The following is a 9,777-nucleotide window of genomic DNA, read 5'->3' on the forward strand; positions in this document are numbered from 1 at the left end:
GGAAATGTAATGTGGGTTGAGGGCTGTCTTGGCCCCTTTTTGAGTTTTCACAATTCCAGTTACTATTGTTTTTTTTTTTTTTAATTCCTTTAAATTTTATTCTCAACAATTTGCTTATTTAGTTGTCTCTTTGTTTTGTAAACTGAGTTCCACTATATCACTGGAAAATTTATCTAGGCCTATCTTGCTCAGTAGCATAGGCCTTTTGCCCTGGAAAACACTCAACCCACTGTATTTATTTTAACATTTAGAAAGACAGTATTTCATCCTTTTGACACAATCAGCTCCATCATGATATGCTGAAAAGAAAGTTAAATGTGGGGTGGACAGAGCAAGCTTGCTTTGCTCTGCCTTCCCATGTTATACGCTGAGCATGTGTGGCAGTGTTTTTCTTTCTGCCACAACAAAGACCTTGGTACTGACCAGGAAACTTAACCAAATTCATCCATGGTCATTATTTTTCTGGGCATAAATTTGCCCTGTGGGCCCACATTCAAATTTGTATACAGCTGTTTGGGCAAATTTATTGAATTGCCTCAGTGTCTCGTCAGACACTCTCTTTCATGCCATACAACACCATCATTCATACTTTTTCACACACTTTCACTCCCCCTTTTTTTTTTTTTTTGCCAAAAACTTTTCTTTTCTTTCTTTCCTTCCTTTTTCCAAAATCTCATAGATTAATTTGTTTAGAATATTAGGCCTAGGCATTGGGCATTTGAGAGAGCCAATTATAATTTCTCAAATGTCATGTGTTTGTCTAATTTAAAGTTTAGTCAAATACTTTTTTGTTATTGCTCATGAGCGACTCTGAGAAGAGGATTGGAGATCTCTGTAAATCTTGGATCCATGACCATCAACATTTCCATCTGGTTATCCCCAGTGATGACAGTATATGTGATTACATGATTTTGGATCTTTGGAATAATCTTTTATTCAATATTATTTTATTCAGTTTTACCTTAGAAAATTACCTTTAAACAAAATGGAGTGACCAATATTTATATTTTCTCAACAATATATATTTTTCTATTGTTCATCAAGATACCCTTTTTCATTTATTTATTTATTCTCTTCTTTCCCAAAGAGCTCAGCATTGTTGTCAAGTATTTAGTTATGCACTTTCCCCTAGTTGTTTAATGAAACAGTCTTACTATGCCAAATCCAGCTCCATGTTTATCTGATTGGTGAGTCAAGTACTCACTTCTGTCTGTCAAAGTTATTATTTTTTCTTTAAGACATGAGGCTGGACTGGTACCTATTGAAAAGCAGATTGAGAGAGTTAGTTAAAACACAGAAATTAAAGAAATGCTGTGAGACCAGTGAATAATCAAGATTAAAACATAGTAAATAAAATAATTAAATAAAATAATTAACATTTGAAGCAGTTTCTATAGTGTTCATTGAATATGCAGGACCTGTGCACTGAAGGGATGGAAGTCCTTCTGGTTAGATCATCAGCCTGGGCTGTTGTACCGGGTTGTCAGTCTGTGATGGCACTCAAAGACCTGATGTTGTGGTGTACGGTCTCCGTTGTTTTTCTGCTTCTTCTCAGTCTGGATTCTGGTTGCTTTCTGCCAGAGTTTTGCATTTCATAATGTTCTTTTCACCCTTAGGAAAAGTCTCAAGTGAAAGATTCACCTTCTCCTGCTTTAATTTCAGTCTTCTCCTTGCTGAAGTATGTTCTTCTCTTTCAAGAGGGGAGGGGAACCTCCATCAGCCCCTCCCTCTTCTTCTCTCTGTTCTCTTATTCTTTGTTAGTTAAGCAAGTTCTTCATTGCAGGAAAATAGCAAGCATTTTTCTTCTTTGCAAAATGCAGAAATCAGCTACCTTTATTATCTAAGTATACTGCAATAAAACAAAGTAAACCTTCCTTTTATAACAGTCAGACATGCATATGGTAAAATAAAGACTTCAATCATCATTTTTTCTTCTAAATTTGCATACATGATTCAGAATAATCTAGTATTTGTGAATTAATGTTTCCTAACCAACATAAAATAATTCCTATTACTGTAAATAAAATAATTAAATTTAATTCTCTAAGCAACTAGTTCCCTTCCTATTGTAAAATGCCTATATGCTTTTGAATCCAAATGTCTATTGACTTGGTCACCCAATCTTGCTTTCATTCCACATTGCACAAGTTATTTCTTTAATTTTTTACATTTACATAAGCCCAATCTCTGAAACTCTGTAATGGATTAACTTTCATACTACAAATTTTAGATGTCTTCACATATTAGATATAAAGTTTTAAGCACGTGCATCTTTTAAATTAATCTATTCAGACAAGTTATTAAACAATAAATGCATATCTTATTTTAATTAATTTATTATTATTTCTGTATTCAACCATATCTGCCATCTCTATATTAGTCCATTTCTTGGAACATTTGTATTTATTTTTCTCTAAAACAACCTTCCTTCAGTTAACTTTATTGTTTTAGGGCTCCTGCACTTATCCTTTGTGGGTTGCCTCTGTGTTTTCACAGCTGGCTTCTTTTCCTCTGCCCTTCTAACTCTAGTTCTCGGGTTACCTCCACTGTTCCCTTAAATATTGGGAACTCTCCTTGTACTGGCAACTAGGTACAAGATACAAATTTAACTATTTTTACCCATTTCACCCTACTTTTTATTCTTCACTATGTGTCATACCTTTTTGAATTTTGTTTTTTATTTTGTCTCATGCGTTTACACTTTTTTATTTACTATTCTTTGACTGTCTATTTTATTAACTCTATTTGCTTGCTCTCACTCCCACTGCACTGGGCTCAGAAAATTTTCTCCCCTTTGCCCCAGACATCCTAAATGCAAAAATCTATTATAGATCTTGGTTCAAACTTTATTGATGCTATTTTCCTAACCTCATTCACACTTTCTGCACTCTTTATTGAGCCAGAGTGCTTATTCTTGCATACTTTTTCCCTTTATTTAAGGGATAATCACACATTAATTGTCCTTTTATTATCAAGGCTCATCATACATTCATCCCTCTCAAGTGGATACTAGTTGCGTCCAACTCCACCCAGCCACCCTGAAGTGACGGTCCAAGAATGGTGCGCAACCTTTACCAACCCAACACAGAATTTATTTGTTCACACATTCATTCGTCCGGACACCGATACATCCACACAACAAAACACAGCTCACCTAGAGCTCCTTAAGGGCCCACCTATTCTGACCTTCGAAAATTTCACTTATACATTCTCAAAGCGGTATCCGTGGGACTTTTCCTCGCGATTCCTTAATCTGCTTATCCGTTTATCACTGTCCTATCTGGCACAGCTATCCAATAAACACAGACCACAGCATACTATGTCTTTCTGCCTACACCATATTTGTCTTAAATCGAGGTTGCCTTCCAAGGCCTTCCTATTAATAACCCAAATATGTGCATGCAGTTATTTCTTCTGGAGTAAAACCCCTTTTTCAATTTAGATATCCTATTATTTTTCTAAATTTGGAAGAGCAGATTTTAAGTGTCCTTACCACTCAGAACTGACCAGTCAACAACACACACTAATTATATAAGCAAAAATGCTTACCTTATTCTATGGTGGCTACCACTGTGTGTGTGTTGCTCATCAGTCAGCTCAAAAGCAGTCGTTCACTCTGCTCCTTTCCAGTCCCATCTGGGGTGCCAAATCTGTGGTGTATTTTGCCGGTTCTCCAAAGAATCGAACTCAGTCAGGGATTTTTCTCTCAGAAGAAAAGACTTTATTTTAAGCAAAACAAAGCAGAGAGCTCGTAGCTCCCGAAATGCAATTTGGTTTCTCCTTATATACACTATATGGGGCATTTTCAAATAGTCAAACTTTTCCTTATGCTTGCAATTTTGATCCCTCCCTAGGGAGGAGAGGCCCCCTTGCTTGATTTTCTCTAAACACAGGCCCTTCCTGGCCATATGTTTCTCCTCAGTTCTGAACATTCCAGCACGTAAACATCTTCCTTTCTCTCCATTACCTATAGGATTATAATGGAAAAACAACTAGCAACAAAAATGGCTAGATTCACATTGATTATTCTTGATTGATTAAAATCTTACTAATAAAAATCTTCCACATTATAAGAAGTGATAACTTTATAGAAAATTGATAAGTTAATCTTACGGCCGTTTGCTGGACAAACCACTGTTTGATTTGCAGTAATTTACAGTAAGACATATCACAATAATTGAAATGAAGAATGGAATATTGACATATTAATGAGTAAATTACAGTGCCCTGTAATGATTTATTGATGAATGCAATTGAGCTATTTTTCATAATCAATAAAATTTAGTGTAACTGTCATATGAGATATATATTAATCATATTCCTGATTAATTATTCAAAATTCCATATATATCATTTGAATTAATTATTATGTACAACACAGTGCGGCTACACAGTCAATTCCATTTCTGGGTTATATCGTGTCGACTGAGGGAATACGCATGGATCCCGAGAAGATTAAGGCTGTAGTAGAGTGGTCAAGTCCAGATTCCCATAAGGCCCTACAGAGGTTTCTGGGGTTCGCTAACTTCTACCGGCGTTTTATTCGCAACTTCAGCCAACTAGCCGCACCTCTGACCCCCTTGACCTCCGCCAAGACTGCGTTCAGGTGATCAAACACAGCTGAGGCTGTGTTTGCCAAACTGAAGAGCTGCTTTGTTTCAGCCCCTATTTTGATCCCCCCTGACCCAACATGTCAGTTTGTGGTGGAGGTCGATGCGTCGGAGGTGGGGGTAGGAGCGGTGTTATCGCAAACGTTCTCCCTTAGACGACAAGGTCCAACCTTGTGCATATTTTTCATATCATTTATCTCCTGCCGAACGAAATTACGATATTGGTAACCGAGAAATGTTGGCAGCTAAGATGGCATTGGAGGAATGGCGACACTGGTTAGAAGGATCGGGGGTTCCTTTTATTGTATGGACAGACCACAAGAATTTAGAATACATTAGCACCACCAAAAGGTTGAACTCCAGGCAGGCTCGATGGGCACTTTTTTTCGGACGTTTTGACTTTACTATCTAGTACCGCCCGGGTTCCAAAAATATTAAACCCGACTTTTTGTCACATATTTTTGACCATTCCGAACGCCCGTCCACTCCCGGGTGTATTTTTCCTGAGACATTAGTGGTCTCCACACTCACATGGGAGATGGAATCGAAGGTCAGAATGGTCTTAGAAAGGGTAACGCCTCCGCCCGGGTGCCCACCAAATTGCTTATTTGTGCAGGATGGATTAAGGTCCAATGTTATCCAGTGGGGACATTGCTCTAATGTAGCTTGCCATCCAGGGGTTAACCACACTAGATTTTTAGTCAAGCAACGATTCTGGTGGCCACCTATGGCTCGCGCCATTCACAGTTTTGTTTTGGCTTGCTTGGTTTGTGCCACTGGTAAGACTTCCAATCGGCCCCCCGATGGGTTACTCCAACCACTGCCGGTCCCTTCGAGACCCTGGTCCCACATCGTTCTAGATTTTATTACCGCCCTCCCAGGGCAACACGGTAGTTTTAATCGTGGTGGACCGGTTCTCGAAGGCGGCCCACTTTAATCCCTTGCCCAAATTACCCTCAACCAAGGAGACAGCATTGACCGTCGTAGATCACGTCTTTCGTTTACATGGCCTCCCGATAGATGTGGTTTCCAACAGGGGACCCCAATTTGTGTTCAAATTTTGCCGAGAATTCTGTAGATTGCTGGGAGCGACTGTAAGTCTGTCCTTAGGGTTTCACCCCCAGAGCAATGGTCAAACCGAGAGAGCCAACCAAGATTTGGAAAGGGTGTTTCGATGTTTGGTCTCCAAGAATCCTTCCTCCTGGAGCCAACAATTGTCTATGGCGGAGTACGCCCACAATACCTTACCAGTATCAGCTACGGGCCTATCTCCTTTTGAGTGTAGTGTAGGTTACCAGCCACCTATTTTTCCCAGTCTGGAATCTGAAGTCGCGGTCCCCTCCGTTCACGCCTTCATCCAGAGGTGTCACCGCACTTGGACTAGAGCCCGCGAGACTCTACTCCAAGTGGGGGCGCGCACCAAGGCCAAAGCTGATCGCCTCCGGTCTAGGCCTCCCGAATATGTCGTGGTTCAAAAAGTGTGGCTTTCTACTAAGAATATTCCTCTCCGCTCCGCATCTAATAAGTTGGATCCCAAATTTATTGGCCCATTTACTGTCACCAAGATCATTAGCCCGGTGGCAGTCCGCCTTAAACTCCCTCCTGTGTACAGGAGAATTCATCCCGCCTTTCATGTATCTAAAATAAAGCCTGTATTTCATTCTCCCATTTATCCGCCTACCCCGTTTCCCCCCCACCACGACTCGTAGATGGGGAGACCACCTATTCAGTTAATCGCATTCTGGACTCTAGACGGAGGGGATGCGGATTTCAGTACTTGGTGGACTGGGAGGGTTACTGTCCGGAGGAGGGAAGTTGGGTACCTGCTAGGGACATCCTAGATCACTCCCTTATCGATGATTACAATCGACAGGTAAGAGATTCTGGGGACGTCAGGAGGCATCCTTAGGAGGAGGGGTACTGTCACGGTTCATGAATGCATCGTCTCCTGCTGTATTCATGTTAAGTCATGTTGATTGTTTCATGTGGGTGTTGCCACTGATCATCTGATCAGCGGCAGTTGCAGCTCATTCCAACAGCCTATTTAACGCCGTCTTTCGTCTCTTGTTTGTCAGATCGTTATTTGAGGTCCTCCGTGTTTTATGTCTGTTCAGTTTCTCGTGTTCCTGCCCTTGCTTTGTCTCCTGTTCGGCCGTCTCTGGATTGTTCCATTCACCTAAAGATTATCTTCACTTCTCACGGATTTACCACCACTGTCATCTCTACCAGCGCACTCAACCCACCTACTCACCAGTCTGTGCTGCCATCGAGGTCCCTGCGTCACTCTCCAACTTCATCCATCACATCCCTTTACAATAAACTCTGTTAACTTGCATTTGCCTCCTGTCTTCCATACCAATCGTTACATTAATAGGTAGCCAGTGCAGAGACTGTAAAATTGGGGTAATATCATCATTTTTTCTTGTCCTGGTAACTACTCTAGCTGCTGCATTTTGGACTACCTGTAGCTTGTTTATAGAAGAAGCAGGACAACCACCTAGAACTGCATTACAATAGTCCATCCTAGAGGTCATGAATGCATGAACTAGCTTTTCTGCATCAGAAACAGATAATATGTTTCGTAACTTAGCAATGTTTCTAAGATGGAAGAATGCAGTTTTTGACATCTGGGAAGATCGCATCCTGGGTGCACCAGTCATGTGCAGAGAAACACATGGAGTAGATGTGGTGGGACTGTTAGCAACGCGCTGTATACTTACCCCGGACTTGTGAGCATCAGCCCGGCATGATTCCAGTGCGGCTCTCTGCTCTCTCAGCTGGGTCTGCCTCACCTCCAGCTCGAACTGCATTCAAAGGTAGACATTCATCCACCATTAAAGCAAGTAACAGTGTGTAAAGCAATGGTAATGTGTGTGAATAGAGTATTAGCAATGCAAGTGCAGTTAGCAGCAACCATGCTGCTGATGCTAACGGGATATAAACTAATAGGAGATCAAAATAAAACTAGTGATAACGAGGTTTTTGTTTTAGAATAAGATAGAGGATATATTCACATGTTTTAGAAATGGAAACGATGGTGTATAAAATTGATTTTAAAGATAAAAATAGTCTATAAAAATAATATAGTGAGGGAGCTCAAATGCAGTACAGATGCCAACAACAAACAGGAAGTGGAGCTCGAAGGCACAGAGCAGGGGTGTGCAGTTCTGCTCCTGCAGGGCCACCTTCCAGCAAACACACCTGAACCAGCTAAACAAGGTCTTCAGGATTACTAGAAATTAGAAATCTGCATGGGCCTCAAATATTTACATTTTACATTTAATCATTTAACAGATGCTTTTATCCAAAGGTTGGTTAAGTGCTGGTAAAAAAGATGAGTCTTCAGATGTTCCTTGAAAATTTTAAAAGACTCAGCTGTATGAATTGAGATCGGGGAGATCATTCCACCAGCTGGGCACAGTCCAGGAAAGGGTCAGTGAGAGTGATTTAGAACTTTTGTGGGATGGCACCACAAGGCATTGTTCACTGGCAGAGCGCAGACTTCTGGAGGACACATAAGATTTAACCATTGAGTTTAGGTATGTTGGTGCCTGTTCTGGCTGTCCTGGAAGGAGTTATGGTTTATGAACACAGCTGTATAGAGAAGTTGTGATTAAATTTGTATTTGTATAGCGCTTTTAAGAATACAAGTCATTACAAAGCAAATTTACAGAAAATTAGGTTTGTACAATATTTAGTTGTAGCTTATAAGTGGTGACTGTCAGTTTGCGTGCTTATGACAGGATTTTTCAAAAAATTAATACAGGACGTAGTCAGCCAGATGATGAACATTATTAACAGCAGTCACACTTGTAGCAATATTTGTTAGCTCTGTTTGCTGATTCAGGGTTAGCATCATCTGGGGTCCTCTGAAGGCTCAGCATCATCTCTTCTCAGGTGTTCTGGACCCAGACTGGAGCTTGTGCAAATCCTAGTTACCACGGGATGTAAATCCCATGGCAAAACATAGAAACAAATAGAGACATCATTAGCATAGCTGCTGTTCCTACAAAGTAAAATTTATTAGTTTAACCCAAGCTAAAGAATAAGAATGCACATTTGATCAGATACAACTGCAGTCACAATTTAAGATATACATTATTCGAACGCTTGACGAAAGAGATGCGTTTTTAATCTAGATTTAAATAGAGATAGTGTGTCTGAACCCCAAACATTATCAGGAAGGCTATTCCATAGTTTGGGAGCCAAATGTGAAAAAGCTCTACCTCCTTTAGTGGACTTTGCTATCCTAGGAACTACCAACATTCCAGCGTTTTGTGACCTTAGGGAGAGTGATGAATTGTAACGTGGTATGAGGCTGGTGATTAACAGTGTCAAAAGCAGCAGACAGGTCCAGTAAGATGAGTACTGAGGATTTTGAAGCTGCGCTTGCCAGTCGCAGGGCTTCAGTAACTGAGAGCAGGGCAGTCTCAGTTGAGTGGCCACTTTTGAAGTCAGATTGGTTGCCGTCCAAGAGATTGTTCTGTACAAGGAACTAGGGATGCTCAAATCCAGGATTCGGATTTGGATTCGGCCGAATACTGGGCTTTTTTTTTTGTTTGGTTTTTTTTTGGAGTTGGTATGATATTTTGTAATAATTATTATTTTTTTTTTTTATTGGAATATACTGAACACAATGAAAGAGCGCTAATAATAAATCTATACATTCAATTTTTCTAATAACAACTACTAAGGGTGGACACAAACAGTCACAACCCTCAGTAAACCCAAACCCCACCCACCCCAAAGGAGGAGAATAAAACTTTAAAAAATAAATAAAAATGGACAATTATACAGAATTAAATAAGTCAGAAACAAGAGACTACACACAAAATAATTAAAATACATGTTATAAGTCAGTAAAGATAAGTGGTAAGTAGAGGACCCCAATTTTTATAAAATCTGTCAGTGGAGCCTCTTAAATCAAACTTAATTTTTTCAATTTATAGAAAAGACAACAAATCTTCTAACCATGAAAAAGTGGGAGGAGATTTAGAAGATTTCCAGTGCAGTAAACTTCATCTGCGAGCTATCAGTGAGGCAAAGGCAAGAACATCAATATACTTTGTGTATTTATTTAAATCCGATGGAAGACCAAAAATAGCAATTTGGGGGCATGGTTCAAGGGAAATATTCAAGACTTTAGAAAAAGTATCAAAAAATGAAT

Source organism: Carassius auratus, chromosome 22, assembly GCF_003368295.1.
Source record: "Carassius auratus strain Wakin chromosome 22, ASM336829v1, whole genome shotgun sequence".
In the NCBI taxonomy this organism is placed as follows: Eukaryota; Metazoa; Chordata; class Actinopteri; order Cypriniformes; family Cyprinidae; genus Carassius; species Carassius auratus.